The sequence below is a fragment of the Nycticebus coucang genome, chromosome X (genome assembly GCF_027406575.1).
Source record: "Nycticebus coucang isolate mNycCou1 chromosome X, mNycCou1.pri, whole genome shotgun sequence".
NCBI lineage: Eukaryota > Metazoa > Chordata > Mammalia > Primates > Lorisidae > Nycticebus > Nycticebus coucang.
Window position 1 is genome coordinate 82,095,442 of NC_069804.1, and position 16,159 is coordinate 82,111,600.

At 37.6% G+C, this 16,159-nt stretch overlaps 1 protein-coding gene and 1 non-coding gene across 3 annotated transcripts in view; one reads left to right on the forward strand and one right to left on the reverse strand.

The window, feature by feature from the left end:
- DMRTC1 (DMRT like family C1) overlaps window positions 1-16,159 on the reverse strand; it is a 144,229-nt gene that overhangs the window by 60,167 nt on the left and 67,903 nt on the right. The window lies entirely within an intron of this gene.
- LOC128578639 (U6 spliceosomal RNA) lies at window positions 6,229-6,331 on the forward strand. Its single transcript, XR_008377778.1, has one exon. It is a non-coding gene; the product is annotated as a U6 spliceosomal RNA (small nuclear RNA).

Sequence of the window (16,159 nt, forward strand, 5' to 3'; positions counted from 1 at the left end):
AAATCACATTGTAACAAAGATGCATGTCCCAGAATGTTTATTGCGGCCCAATTCACAATTCTTAAGTCATGGAAGAAGCCTGAGTGCCCATCGACCCACGAATGGATCAATAAATTGTGGTATATGTGTACCATGGAATATTATGCAGCCTTCAAGAAAGATGGAGACTTTACCTCTTACATGTTTACATGGATGGAGCTGGAACATTTTCTTCTTAGCAAAGTATCTCAAGAATGGAAGAAAAAGTATCCAATGTACTCAGTCTTACTATGAAACCAATTTATAGCCCTCTTATGAAAGCTATAACCCAATTATAGCCCAAGAAGCAGGGGAAAGGGGAGAGGGAGGTGAGGGGAGGGGGGAGGATGGGTGGAGGGAGAGTAATTGGTGGGACCACACTTATGGTGCATCTTACAAGGGTACATGTGAAATTTACTAGGTGTAGAATATAAATGTTTTAACACGATAACTAAGAAAATGCGGTGAAGGCTATGTTAACCAGTTTGATGAAAACCTTTCAAATTTTAATGAAACCAACACATTGTACCCCATGATTGCATTAATGTACACAGCTATGATTTAAAAAAAAATACTCAAGTCACTATAAACATATAAATTATTATCTTAAGCATCAGTGGGGGAGACAGACTTCAGATACAAATTTATAAGTTGTTTATTTGTTTCCTTTTACAATATGTTAGTATGTGTTGAAATAAATTTAATAAATTTAATTATCAGAAAATAAATACCAATGTCTTATTTCCAGGACCTAGAAAAACTTCCTAAGTTTTATTTGGAACCATGAAAGATCACGAGCAGCCAAAGCAATTCTAAGCAAAAGTAGCAAGTCTGGAGGCCTCCCATTACCTGACTGAAGAATTATATTACAATGCCTAGTAACCAAAAGAGCATGATACTGGTATAAAAGGAGAGACATAGACCAGTGGAACAAAGCAGAATGCTCAGAGATAAAACCATATAGCTATGACCTACTGATCTTCAACAAAGCAGATAACAACGTAATGCTGGGGAAAGGAAGCCCTAGTCAATAAATGGTGCTGGAACAATTGGATGGCCACATGAAGAAGAATAAAGCAGGACCCCTATCTCTCACCATATACAAAATTTAATTTGAGATGGACAAAAGACTGAAATGTAAGGCATACATCCATCTAAATTCCTGAAGAAAATGTAGGCAAAACTCTTTTACACATTGGCCTAGGTAACAAATTTATGGGAGGGTTCCAAGACAAGGGACTAGAGACATCTCCTCACCAGTTGCTCTCTCGAAAAAAGTGGGGCAAGGGGACTCCAGCCACCACTTGCTGGACTGTCTGGCCCAGAATCATTGTCATGAAGGTACAGTGATACAGCAAGGGATTTCAGGAACCTAGAAGGTCAGGAGGAGTGAAAAGCCAGTACAGAGAGTGGATTCCTGGGTGTGTGCAGAGGCCGGCCTTTTGGCAGAGGGCTGAAGACAGGGAAGTCATTCCCTGTGGTATTTTTAACTTGCAATCTCACCGTATTGGCATTGGGATGGCCCAAGCAGATGGGCAAACTTTAACAACACATGGTGGCTGGAGGGGGTTGGGGGGTTCAGGTTGGCCGCTAACAGCCAGGCTGCCACCATTGTGGGAGAGCCATGGGGGAGGAACAGCCCAAAGGGTTTCAGCACATGTCCAGCTTCAACTCCTCCACTGGGCTCAGACAGCCACCCTTGGGGGGGCAGTCGGACAGATCCCACCCCCACTTCCTCCTCCCCACATGCAGTCCCTTTTATGGCCTCTGGGAACCGTTTGAAGGTTGAGGCTTGTCTCCTGTAAAGTTTCGCAAAAGCTTCAGGCTTCTACCCCTATGGGGGTTGAATGCTACCAAAGAGGCCATATCCAGATTAAGATCAAATATACCAGGAAAACAGAATTGGATCTCCATAGCAACTAGCTCATAACTTCCTGCCCAGATCCCACAGAGAAGGAGCACCATGTATGCTTATTTTTCATCTCATAACCCTGGAGTGCCAAATGGTGTCCAGGCAATATATTGCAATATATATAAATGTTTACCTTTGTTTTTTCTTCATTTTTAAAAATATTTGTGTTTTGTTTTGTTTTTTTCATTTACTTTTTTTCAATATAAAGTTATCTATCATTGTTACTGTTTGTCTGCTTTGTTTTTCTTTTCTATTTTTCTTTTTTCTCATTTATTTCCTTGTATGGATATTTTCTTCCTACATTTCTCATCTTTCCCCCACAAACCTCCCAAACAACAACTACCATATCCCTTCCTTTAAACAATTTTATTCTATATTTTTTTTTTAATATTTTTAATGTTTTGGTCTGTTTTTTTCTTTTCCTTTTTTCTTAAAAAAGAAAGTTTTATTATTTTATTAAATCCATAAAAAATGAGGCCAAAATCTACATATACATTTTTAGGTTTGCTTCATTAATTGCTTACATCCTAGCACAGATGAAAGGAACAGATGCCTTCATCTGCTTCCATGCTTGGTTGAATGATGCAGAGCAATTCTTAAAACAATGGGACCTGGGTAGCAGATATAAGAACCGCCAGGCAAACATTCCATAGTATTTTCATTTTATTTTTATGATTGTCACGTCACTGTCAAATTACATTTGAGATTTGAGCATGAGGTTCACATGCTCATGAAAATAGGGCAGGGGCGGGCGGCGCCTGTGGCTCAGTGAGTAGGGCGCCGGCCCCATATGCCGAGGGTGGCGGGTTCGGACCCAGCCCCGGCCAAACTGCAACAGAAAAATAGCCGGGCGTTGTGGCGGGCGCCTGTAGTCCCAGCTACTCGGGAGGCTGAGGCAAGAGAATCGCATAAGCCCAGGAGTTAGAGGTTGCTGTGAGCTGTGTGACGCCATGGCACTCTACCCAAGGGCGGTACAGTGAGACTCTGTCTCTACAAAAAAAAAAAAAAAAAGAAAATAGGGCAAGGGCTTAAATGCTTCAGAAGCACTGGTGTGTATTGTTGCTAAAAATGTAGCACTGAGACACAGCCTTACCCTGAGGCCTGAGGTGAGGTTCCACAGTATTGTCCTGGTTCATGGAGGCTTCAGATCCCTGGCTAGGGCGTCCCTCTAGTTTTGGCATTTTGGGGGACCATATTGGAAGGTCCCTATCATGGCACCATGCTGATTTTCCTCTACATTTGACAGAGGGTGGGTCTTGCTTTTGCTCAAGCTGGTGAGGAGCTCCTGATCTCAGGGGTCCCTTTGTCCCTGGCCCCTCAGGATCCTGAAGACTCTAATTGTGGGTCACCATTCCTTGCCCAGCCCTACTATTATTCCTGTTTCTCTCTTTCCATCTGTCTTATTTTTTCAATTTCCTTTTCTCCATATTCTTCTTTTTCTTTTTCTTTCTATTCTCATTTCTCACTCTCTTCTCTTCTCTCCCTTTTGTCCCTGTATCAAACGTCCATTCCAACACCAAAGCACTGACCCAAGGAAAAGTAAGGAGAAGAAGGAAGAGAGAGGAGAAAGACAGGGAAGGAAGTGAACAAGAAGAAAAGACACATGAGGAGGAACCAGCAAACATTATGGCAACATGAAAATACAGAAAAGATCAATCCCCACCTAGGGATCACAAGGCACCTACCGCAGAGGATCCCACCTATAAAGAAATTATGGAAATGACAGAAAGGGAGTTTACAGTATGGATGGCAAAAACAATGAAGGGAAAGTGGATAACAACTAAGGGAAAATGGAATGGTGACCCACAATTAGAGTCCTCCAAAAATTGACCCAAGAAATGAATGAGACATTAAGAGATTAGAAAGGATATATTGGAACTTAAGGAATTGACAGAGTCATTCAGGAAACTTAACAATGCAGTAGAATGTCTCCATAACAGATGAGACCAGGGAGAAGAAAGAATCTCAGACCCAGAAGATAAGGGTCTTGAGCTAACTCAGGCATATAAAGAGGCAGAAAAGAAGAAAGTAAAAGATAAGCAATCTCTTGGAGAATTATGGGACTTCATGAAATGAACAAATATCTGAATTATAGGTATCACTGAAGGAGAAGAAGATCAACCCAAAGGAATGAAAGCCCCACTGGAGGATATCATGAATAAAAAATTTCCCAAGCATCACCAAAGATTCTGACATATTCCTTTCAGAGGGACATCAAATCCCAGTTCATCTCAGTACAAACAGAGCAACTCCTAGACACATTGCAATAAACTTGGCCAAGGTGAAAATGAATGAGAAAACTCTAACAAGTAGCCAGAAGTAAGTACTAATTGACCTACAGGTGCAGATCCATCAGGGTGATAGTGGATTTCTCAGCTAAAACTTTACAAGCCAGAAGCGATCGGGCAGTGACTTTCAACTTCCTCAAACAAAACAACTTCCAGCCTGGGACCCTATATCTCAACAAACTAAGTTTCATATTGAATGGGGAATTCAAATCATTTACTGACAAGCAATCATTGAGGAAATGTGCCACCACAAGACCAGCCCTGAAGGAAGTACTCAGACCCATACTACACATAGTTTATCACAACCGACCACCAACAAAATAAAGTCACCTGGAAGGAAAAGATCAAAGACTAGCTTCCCCAATGGCCCAAGCAATAAAATTAGAACATCAGACCTCCAAAACCCAAGACAAACAGATCACCACAAAATTTACTAATTCTCTCAATAAATGTGAATGGCTTTAATTCCCCACTGAAGAAGTGCAGGCTACCTGACTGGATTAAAAAACAAAACAAATAACAACAACAACAACAAAAACCCACAAGGTAACTATATTGTGCCTTTAGGAAACTCATGTAACCTGTAAGTACAAAACAAGACTCAGAGTGAAGGGTTGGAGAACAGTATATCAGGCACATGGAAATCAGAAAAAAGGAGGGGCTGAAATTTTATTTGCTGGTACGAGTGGATTTAAAGCAGGAAAAGTAAAAAAAAAAAAAAAAAAAAAAAAGACAAAGATGATCACTACATATTGGTCAAGGGAACAATACAAGAGGACACTTTAATTCTAAATATATATGAACCCAAATTAAATGCTCCCAGACTTACAAAATGGACTCTAACTGGTCTGAACAATATCATATCCTACAACACCATAATAGCTGGGGACTATAACACCTCTCTGACAGAATTGGAAATATTCTCTAAACAGAAGCTAAACAAAGAAACAAGGGACTTATTGTAACTCTAAAACAAAATGGGATTAATAGAAATAAAGAGAACATAAAGTCCCAAAGTTAATGAGTATACATTCTTTGCATCAGACAATGGATCATACTCCAAAACCTATCATATCCTAGGGCACAAACTAAACCTATTCAAGATTAAAAGACTTGAAATTATACCTTGTATGTTCTCAGAACACAAGGGAATAAAGGTAGATTTTAACTCCAAGAAAAACTTTCATTCCCACACAAAGTCAGGGAAACTTAACAAACTTACGCTGAATAACAGCTGGGTCAAGGAGGAGATAAAAAAGAAAATTACTAGATTCCTTCAACATAACAACAACGAAGCCACAAGCTACCAAAACCTGTGAGATACTTCAAAAGCAATCCTAAGAGAGAAATTTATTGCATTAGATGTCCACATCAAAAAAAAAAAAAAAACAGAAAGAGCACACATCAACAACTTCATGAATCATCTCCAACAAAATTCAATGGGAAGAGTAATCCAATCCCAGACCTACCAGAAGAGAAGAAATAACCAAAATTAAACCAGAAATAAATGAAATGGAAAACAAAAGAATCCTTCAGAAATTAACAAATCAGAAAGTTGGTTCTTCAAAATTGATAATCCATTGGCCAGATTAAGTAGAAACTAAAAGGTAAGATCTCTAATTACCTCAATCACAAGCCAAAAGGAGGAAGTAACAACAGTTACCATAGAGATACAAGAGATCATTTATCATTACTACAAAAATACACTATGCCCAGAAGTTTGACAATATGGAGGAAATGGACCAATATCTGGAATCACACAACTTCCCTAGATTTAACCAGGAATAAATAGATCTCTTGAACAGACCAACATCAAGCACTGAGATGAAATAAAGAACAAAAAATCTCCCAAAAATGACAACAACAAAAAAATGCTGGACCGGAAGCTTGAGACAGGAATTCTAGCAAACCTTCAAAGAAGAGCTAGTACCTATACTGAAGAATTTGTTCCAAAATCTAGAGAAGGGAATAATCTCCACTAACACAGTCTATAAAACAAACATCGCAGGCTTGCTTCGGCAGCACATATACTAAAATTGGAACGATACAGAGAAGATTAGCATGGCCCCTGCACAAGGATGACACACAAATTCGTGAAGCGTTCCATATTTTTGAGATTTTGTGTTCACATTAAAAACAAAACAAAAAAAAAATCACCCTGATACAAACAGCAGGAAAGGACCCAACAAAACAGGAAAACAACAGACCAATTTTACTAATGAATACCGATGCCAAAATACTCAGCAAAATCCTAGCAAATAGAATATAGTGACATCACTTATTCACATTTTCGTCAAGATCAAGTGTAGAATACAGCTATACATTAAAAAAAACCAAAAACATGCATCATAATCAAGTAGGCTCTATTTCAGGGATGCAAGGTTGGTTTAACATATGCAAATCCATAAACATTTTCCACCACATAAGCAGAAGCAGAAACAAAGAACATATGATTTTCTCAATAGATGCAGGAAAAGCATTCAACAAAATTTAGCATCCATTCTTGTATGCAACCCTACTATGAAACTAATTTATAGCTTTCATATGAAAGCTATAACCCTATTACAGTTCAAGAATATGGGGAAATGAGCAAGGGAAGGGAGGGGAGGGGGATGATGGGTGGAGGGAGGGTAAATGGTGGGACCACACCTACGGTGCATCTTAGAAGGGTACAGGTGAAACTTAACTAAATGCAGAATATAAATGTCTGAACACAATAACTAAGAAAATGCCATGAAGTCTATGTTAACCAGTTCGATGAAAATATTTCAAATTGTATATAAAACCAGCACATTCTACCCCTGATTGCATTAATGTATACAGCTATGATTTAATTTTAAAAAAAAGAATGCTTAAGAAAATACGCATAGATCGCCCATTTCATAAACTGATAGAAGTCATCTATGACAAACCCACAGCTAGTACCATACTGAATACTGAGTAAAACTGAAAGTATTTCCACATACAACTGGAACCAGACAAGGAAGTCCACCATCGCCACTACTATGCAACATAGTGCTGGAAGTTCTAGCCAATGCAATCAGGCAAAAGAGAAATATTAAGGGCATCTAAATGAGGGCAGAGGAATTCAAACATTCACCCTTTTCTGATGATAAGATCTTATACTTAGAAAACCCCAGATTCTCAACCACAAGAGTCCTACAAGTGATCGAGAAATACAGTAACATCTCAAGGTACAAAATTAACGTCCACAAATCAGTATCCTTTGCATATGCCAATAACAGACAAGATGAGAAGCAAATCAAGGACACAATAACCATCACAGTAGCTTCAAAGAAGATGGAATGCTGGGAAATATATCTAACAAAGGGGGTGAAATATCTCTACAGAGAGAATTATGAATTCTTGAGAAAAGAAATAGCAGAAGACGGGGCAGCTCCTGTGGGTCAAGGAGTAGGACACGGGCCCCATATACCAGAGGTGGCGGGTTCAAACCCAGCCCCAGCCAAAAACTGCAAAAAAAAAAAAAAAAAAAAAAAAAAGAAAGAAGAAATAGGAGAAGGCATCAAAAACTGGAAGATTATACCATGCTCTTGACTGAGAAGAATCAACATTGTTCAAATGTCTGTACTACCCAAAGTAATCTACAGATTTAATGCAATCCCCATTAAAATACCAACATCATACTTTGAAGAAATGGAAAAAATAGTTCTTCCATCCATAAAAAAACCCTATATACCTTAGTAATAAAAACAAATCTGGAGGTATCACTTTACCAGACTTCAGGTTATATTACAAGTCGATAGAGATCAAAATAGGAGGGTATTGGCACACATATGGAGGCATAGATCTATGGAAAAGAACAGAAAACCTGTAGATGTAATTAGCCTCCTGTGGCCATCTGATGGTCAATAAACTAAACAAAAGCATACACTGGGAAAAGAATCCTTGTTCTATAAATGGTGCTGGGAGAAATGGATAACCACATATAAAAGCCTGAAACTCAACCTGCGCTTCTCACTGCTTACAAAAATTGACTCTTCCTGGGTAAAAGATTTAAATCTTACACCCAAAATGATAAAACTCCTGGAAGAAAGTGTAGGAAAAACTCTTCATGATATCGGCCTGAGGAAAGAGTCTATGAAGAAGACTTCATGGACAACTGCAATAACAACAAAGATAAGTAAATAGGATCTGATTAAGCTAAGAAGCTCCTGCACAGCTAAGGACACACAATTAAAGCAAATAGACAACCTTCAGAATGGGAAAAGATATGTGCATGTTACAAATCTGACAAAGGGTTGATAACTAGAATCTACAGAGAACTCAAATTAATCAATAACAACACACACAAAAAGAGCAAACAATCCCATCTATCACTGGGCAGGAGACATGAACAGAACCTTCTCTGAAGAAGGCAGACTGATGGCCAACAAACACACGAAAAAATGCACGTTGTCCCTAATCATGACAGAAATGCAAATCAAAACCACCTTGAGATGTCACCTGACCCCAATGAAACTAGCTCATGTCACAAAGTCTCAAAGCTGCAGATGCTGGTGCAGTTGTGGAGAGAAGGGAGTACTAACACTGTTAGGGGAACCACAAACTAATTAATTAATTAATGCAGCCTCTTTGGATGGAAGTATGGAGAATCCTCAAAGAACTCAAAATAGACTTTCCATTTGATCCCACAACCCCATTACTTGGTATCTACCCAGAAGAAAAGAAATAATTTTATCATAAGGACATTTACACTATATTTTTATTGCAGCTCAACTTACAATCACCAAGATGTGAAATCAACCCAAGTAGCCCATCAACTCATGAGTGGATTAATAAACTGTGGTATACATATATCATGGAATACTATTCAGCCACAAGAAGATGGGGACTTTACATCTTTTGCATTAACCTGAATAGAGTAGGAGAACATTCTCTTTAGTAAAGTATCACAAGAATGGAAAAGCAAAACAAACAAAAAAAAAAAAGAATGGAAAAGCAAGCATCCAGTGTATTCAATACTAATTTTAAGCCAGTGGATGTACTAGTACATGCCCACACAAGAGAAAAACTCAATTTTATTCATACTGTAGAGAGGAAGAGGATAGAGAGGGGACAGGGGACCAGGGAGGGGGATTGGTGTGCTCTTACCTAATGGACACAATGTCAGGATATATGCCACACCTCCTGGGAGGGGAACAACCACAACAGGGATCTTACCTAACACATGCAAACATTGCACCCTAGTCATTTGTACCCTCATATTAATCTGAAATTTAAAAGAAGAGAAATTATGACTAAGACCTCAAAGGAAATACAGCAACAACAAAAATAAATAAAGGGGAATTGATTAAACAAAAACATTTCTGCACAGCAAAGGAAATAATCGACAGAGTGCATACACAGCCTACAGAATGGGAGAAAATATTCCCTAAATATACATCTGATAAAGGACTAATTTCCAGAATCTACAAAAAACTCAAACAAATCAGCAAGAAGAAAACAAAGTACTTCCATTAAAAAGTTGGGAAAAGACATGAACAGAAGTTTTTCAAAAGATAGAGAAATTTCCCCCACATATATGAAAAAACGATCAACACCTCTAATCATCACGGTAATGCAAATTAAAACTACAACAAGGTACTACCTTATCCCTATCAGAATGTCATTATTAAAAAGCCAAAAAACAATAGATGCTGGTGTGGAAGCAGAGAGAAAGGAATGCTTGTGCACTATTGGCAAGACTGCAAATTAGTCCAACCTGTATGTAAAACAGTATGGAGATTCCTCAAAGAAGTGAGTGTTAGACCTAACTTTCCATTCAACAATCCTATTGCTGAGAATCTACCCAAAGGAAATAAAGTCCTTTTATTAAAAGGACTCTTGCACTAGAATGTTTATTGTAGCACAATTCACAATTATAAAGATATGGAGCCAGCCTAAGCGCCCATCAATCCATGAGTGGATAAAGAAAATATGACACACACACACACACACACACACACACACACACTCACACTCAATCATGAAAAGGAATGAAATAATATCTTTTGCAGCAACTTGGATGGAACTGGAAACCATTACCCTAAGTAAAGTATCTCAGGAATGAAAAACCAAACACCATATGTTATTACTAGTAACTGAGAGCTAAATCATGGATACACACAGATACAAAGCGATATAAAGGACATTAGAAAACAAAAAGGAGGGACAGGCTTGGCTCCTGTAGCTCAGTGGTCACATGCATTGGGGCTGGTGGGTTAGAACCCGGCCCTGGCCTGCTAAACAACGACAACAACAACAAAAAGTAGCCGGGCGTTGTGTTGGGCGCCCGTAGTCCCAGCTGCTTGTGAAGCTGAGGCAAGAGAATCACTTAAGCCCAAGAGTTTGAGGTTGCTGTGAGCCGTGATGCCATGACGGCAATATACCAAGGGTGACATAGTGAGACTCTCCAAAAAAAAAAAAAAAAAAAAGTAGGAAGAGTGTGGGAGCAGAGGTGTCAGATAAAAACTTACCTTTGGGGTACAATTAACACTATTCTGGTGACAGATACACTAATAGTCCTGGCTTAAGCATCATACAAGGTAACAAAAACATTTCTGCTTAAATTTAAATCCAGGTAACAAAAACATTTCTGTTTAAATTTAATAATTAATTTAAAGGGATGGAAATAATATAAAGTCAATTCTCCAACTGCAATGGAATGAAGATAGAAATCAGTAAGAGGCACCTTATCAGGAAATTCCTAATTATGAATAAATTAACAAACTCCTAAATAATCAGTGGGTCAAAGAAGAAATCAAAATGGAAAATGGAAAATACTTTGAGATGTATGAAAATAAAGATTCACCATACCCAAACTTATGGAATGCAGTTAAGCAGTTCTTAGAGAAAAATTTACAGCTCTAAATGCCTATATTGGGAACAAAGAAAATGAAAAGAATAAGGAGGATATACCTCAGGTCAATAACCTTACCTTTCACTATAAGACACTGAGTAAAAAAAGCAAAATAACCTAAGCCAAAGGGAGGGAAAAGTGAACAATAGAGCATAAATCAATGAAATGAAGAAGAGAGAAGCAATGGAGATAAACCAACAACGCAAAACTCTGATTCCTTGGAAAGGTTAAGAAAATCGACAAACTGTAAGCTGGATTGACCAAGAGAAACATGAGGACAGTCAATTTACTAAAGTCAAGAAAGAAAGAAGAGATGCCACTATCAACATTACAGAAATATAAAGGACTTAAAAGACATGACATGTGTGTTGCAAGGAAGACTGCCCTTAAAAGAAAAATAAAAAGACATATTATGAACAATTGTGTTCAAATAGATTTGATAACTTAGATGAAATGGACAAGTTCCTAGATAGACACAAACCATACAAACTGGCTCAAGGAGGAATAGACAAAATGAATAGAGTTATGAAACTGAAGTAGAATAAATTAGTAATGGAAAACTACTACCCAGAAATAAAAGGCCCAGGCTCACATAGCTTTGCTAGTGAATTTTACTAAATATGTAAGGAAGAATCAATAGCAATTCTTTACAAACTCTTCCAAAATGAATGGAAGAGGAGGGAAAACTTCCTAAGTCATCCTGACAACAAAATCATATATTAGACATCAAAAGAAAACTACATCCAGTATCTCTTATGAATATGGACAGAACAATTTCTCAACCAAAATACCAGCAAACCAAATCCAGCAAACTATAAAAGTAATTATACTCCAGGACCAAGTGGGATTTATCCCAGGTATTTAAGCCTGCTTTAACACCCACAAGTCAATTCATGGATTTTACCATGTAAATAGAATTGTTTAAGAAACAGGTGATCATCTCAAATTGTGCAGAAGCGGCACTTGAAAAAAATTCAACAGCCTTTTATGAAAAACACACTCAACAAATGTGAAATAGAAGGAAATTTTCTCAAATGGATAAAGAGCACCTATGAAAAACCCACAGGTAGCATCATCATATTTAATGGCGACAGATTGAATCCACTATCCCTAATCTCAGAATCAGTACAAAAGGATGTACGCTGTCACCACTTCTACTCAACAATGTATTGAGGGTTCTACCCAGGGTAATTGGGCATGAAAAAGAAACAAAAAGCATTAAGATGGGCAAGAAAGAGATGAAAGTCTCTCTATTAGCATATGCCATTATCTTCTAACCATAAAATTCTAAGGAATCCACCAAAATACTTTAGAAATAATTGAATTGAGGAAGGTAGAAGGATACAATGTTAATATACCTTTCCATAGGGTAGCAAAAAGAACATTGACTATAAAACTAAGAGAACAATTCTACTTGTGGTAGCATCAAAAATAATAAGATACACAGGAATAAATTTAACAGAAAGGGCAAACCTCACACTCTGAAACCACAAAACATTGTGGTAAGAAATGAAAGGATGTGAAAAAACGAAGATGTTTATGCCCCTGAGCATTGCTGGTGGGAATGGAAAATGGTGCAACCACTTTGGAAAAGAGATTCACCTTTCCTCAAAATACTAAACACGGAATGACCATATGGTCCAGAAATTCCACCTCTGGGTTTATATCCCCCCAAAAATGAATGCAGGACTCACAAAGACATTTTATATCCATGTTCACAGCCACATCATTCACAATAGCCAAAAGGCACAGCCACATCATTCACAATAGCCAAAAGGTAGACACAACCCAAGTGTCCATTGATGGAAAGATGGATAAACAAAATGTGGTATATACATACAACAGAATATCATTCTGCCTTAAAAAGAAAAGAAATTCGGACACATGACACATCATCTGGCAAACTTCAAAGACACCATGCTAAGTGAAATAAACTGGCCACAAAAGGATAAATGTTGCATGGTACTACTTACATGAGGTACTTATAAATAGTCAAAAAACATAGAAACAGAAATGAGAACGGTAGTTCTCAAGGCCTGGCAGTGGGTGGGGAGTGCAAAGTTAATGTTTAGTGGGTATAGAGTTTCATTTGGGGAAAACGAAAAGTTCTGGAGAACGGTGATGATAGTAGTTGCACAACAACGTGGATTTCTTAATGCTGCAGGGTTGTACACTTTAAAAATGGTTATAATGTTAAATTTTGTGTTATGTGTATTTAACCATAATTTATAATAAGAAAAATTTAGAAAGACGTCCCCTGCTCATTGATGGGAAGATTTACTATTGTCAAGATAGCAGTACTCCCCAAACTGATCTACAGATCCAATGCAATCTCCATCAAAATCACACCTGATTTCTTTGCAGAAATTCACAAAATGATCCTAAAATTCATGCACAAAGTATAGAGAGGGACCCAGAATAGCCAAAGCAGTCTTAGAAAAGAAGAATAAAGTTGGAGGACTCATGATTTCCCCATTTCAAAGTTCACTACAAAGTTATAGCAATCATGACAACATGGGTCTGGAGTGAGGAAAGTCATAAAGATTAATGGAATAGAATGGAGAGTCCAGAAAGAAATCTTCACATTGACATGCAATTGTTTTAAAAGCAGAGTTTCAAAACATGGGGGAAAGGATAGTGGTTTCAACAGATGGTGCTAGGGCAACTGGATCTCCACATGCATAATAATAATAATAATGAAATTGGACCTAACCCTTCTGACCTTTATTTCACTGCATCTTAAAAAAATAATAATAATTCAAAATGGATCGCAGGCTTAAATATGAGAGCTAATAGAATAAAACTTATAGAAGAAAGCATATCAGTAAATTTTTCATGACATTGAGTCAGGCCATTATTTCTTAGATCCAACTCTAGAAGCCTGAGCAACAAAGGAAAACGGGTAAACTGGACTTCATTAAAATTTGAAACTCTTTTGCTGCAATTAATAATACCACCAAGGAAGTGAAAAGAGAAGTCACAGAATGGGAGAAAATGTTTGCAAATCATATAACCTATAAGGGGGACTTGCATCCAGATGATACAAATTAATTTTAGAAATCAATAGTAAAACACCTAACCGCATTGAGAAATGGGCAAAAGATGTGAACAATCACTTCTCCCCAAAAGATATACAGATAGCCACTAAGCAGGAGAAAAGAGGCTCAATGTCAATCCATAGGGAAATGAAAATCAAAGCACAACAGCCTCATACTTCACACCCACTAGGGTGGCAGAAATCAAAAAGACAGAAAATGATGAGTGTTGGTAAGGATGTGGAGAAATTTGAACCCTCATACATTGCTCATTGAATTGAAAGACGGTACAGATGCTATGGCAAGTAGCCTGGCATTTCCTCAAATATTAAACACAGAGTTACCATATGACCAAGAAGTTCCACTCCTTGGTACTTGCCCAAGAGAAACACAAGCATATGGTTCACACAAAAGCTTGTTGACAGGGCAGCGCCTGTGGCTCAAAGGAGTAGGGTGCCGGCCCCATACATACGCTGGAGGTGGCGGGTTCAAACCCAGCCCCGGCCAAAAACTGCAAAAAAAAAAAAAAGCTTGTTGACAGATATTCATAGAGCAGCGGTGTTCACAACAGCCCAAAGGTAGAAGAAATCAACTCTCCAGCAGCTGATGAGTGGATAAATAAAATATCATAAATCTGCACCATGTAATGTTATCTGGCTATAAAAAGGGATGAAGTGATGGTACATAACACGGTGTGAATAAACCTTGAAAACACCATTGTAAGTAAAAGAAGAAAATTGCAAATGACCACACACAGTGTGATTCCATTTATATAAAATGTCCAGAATAGGCAATTCATAAATAGATTAGTGTTTGCTTATGGCTCAGGTGAAGTGGCAGGCAATAGGTATAGAGTGTCTTGGGGACCTGATGAGCATATTCTAAAGTTGATTGTAGTGATGGCTGCACGACTCTTTGAATATGCTAAAATGAATTTAATTATAAAATGTAAATGTGGTAGGTGAATAGTATGAATTTTGCCTTGAAAAAGTATTCTAAAAACAGAAGTGAAGCTTGTTTTTTTTTTTCAGTTTTTGGTCGGGGCTGGGTTTGAACCAGCCACCTTCAGCATATGGGGCCAGCACCCTACTCCTTGAGCCACAGGTGCCGCACCAAGAAGTGAAGCCCTTTAAGACAAAAGAATATTGAGTGAATCATCAATAGCAGACCTCCATTAAAAGAAATGTTAAATGAAGTTCTGCAGACAGAAGCAAAATGATACCATATGGAAACGTGGATTGACCAAGAGGAATGAATGAAACCCAGGACTATGTATAAAAGATAGCTTTTTCTCAATTTTAAAAATGTATTAATAACAATGGACTGCTTATAGCAAACTATCAGGAAAGTGGAGTGACATTTAGCACATGTGTAACATACGCAGAAGTAAAATACATAACAACTCAGCAAAAGCCAGAGGAGGAAAAATAAGATAACACTCTAGTGATGTGCATACATTATATGTAAAACGGAATTGTACTACTTGAAGATAGAGCGTGATAAGTAAAGCATATATAGTGTAAGCCCTAGAGCAATCATTTAAATAAAATGAAATGCATATAGCTAATGAGACAGTAGTGATGATGAAATGGAATCCTAGAACATCCAACCAAAGTATGATGAGATGAAAAAAAAAAAAAGAGGATGAGAGAATAAAGAATAAAGAACAAATGGGAACAATCAAAAACAAATATCAAGTTTACAAATTCAAATAAAATATACTGATTTCCATTAAATTTATTTTTTTTTATTTCAAGGAAAAGAAGGAAGACTAAGCTCAAACGTAGCAGAAGGAAGGAAATAATTGGGAAAGATTTGAGCGTAAATAAATGAAACAGAGAACAGAAAATCATATAAAAGAAATCAATGAAAGGAAGAGTTGGTTTTCTGAAAGGATAAGCAAAATTAACAAACCTTTAGTCAAACTAAGAACAAAAGAGTGAAGACTAAAGGAAACAAAATCAGAAATAAAAGAGGAGACAATAAAACTGATGCCATAAACATAAAACGGAACATAAGAGATTACTGTGAACAATTATGCAGC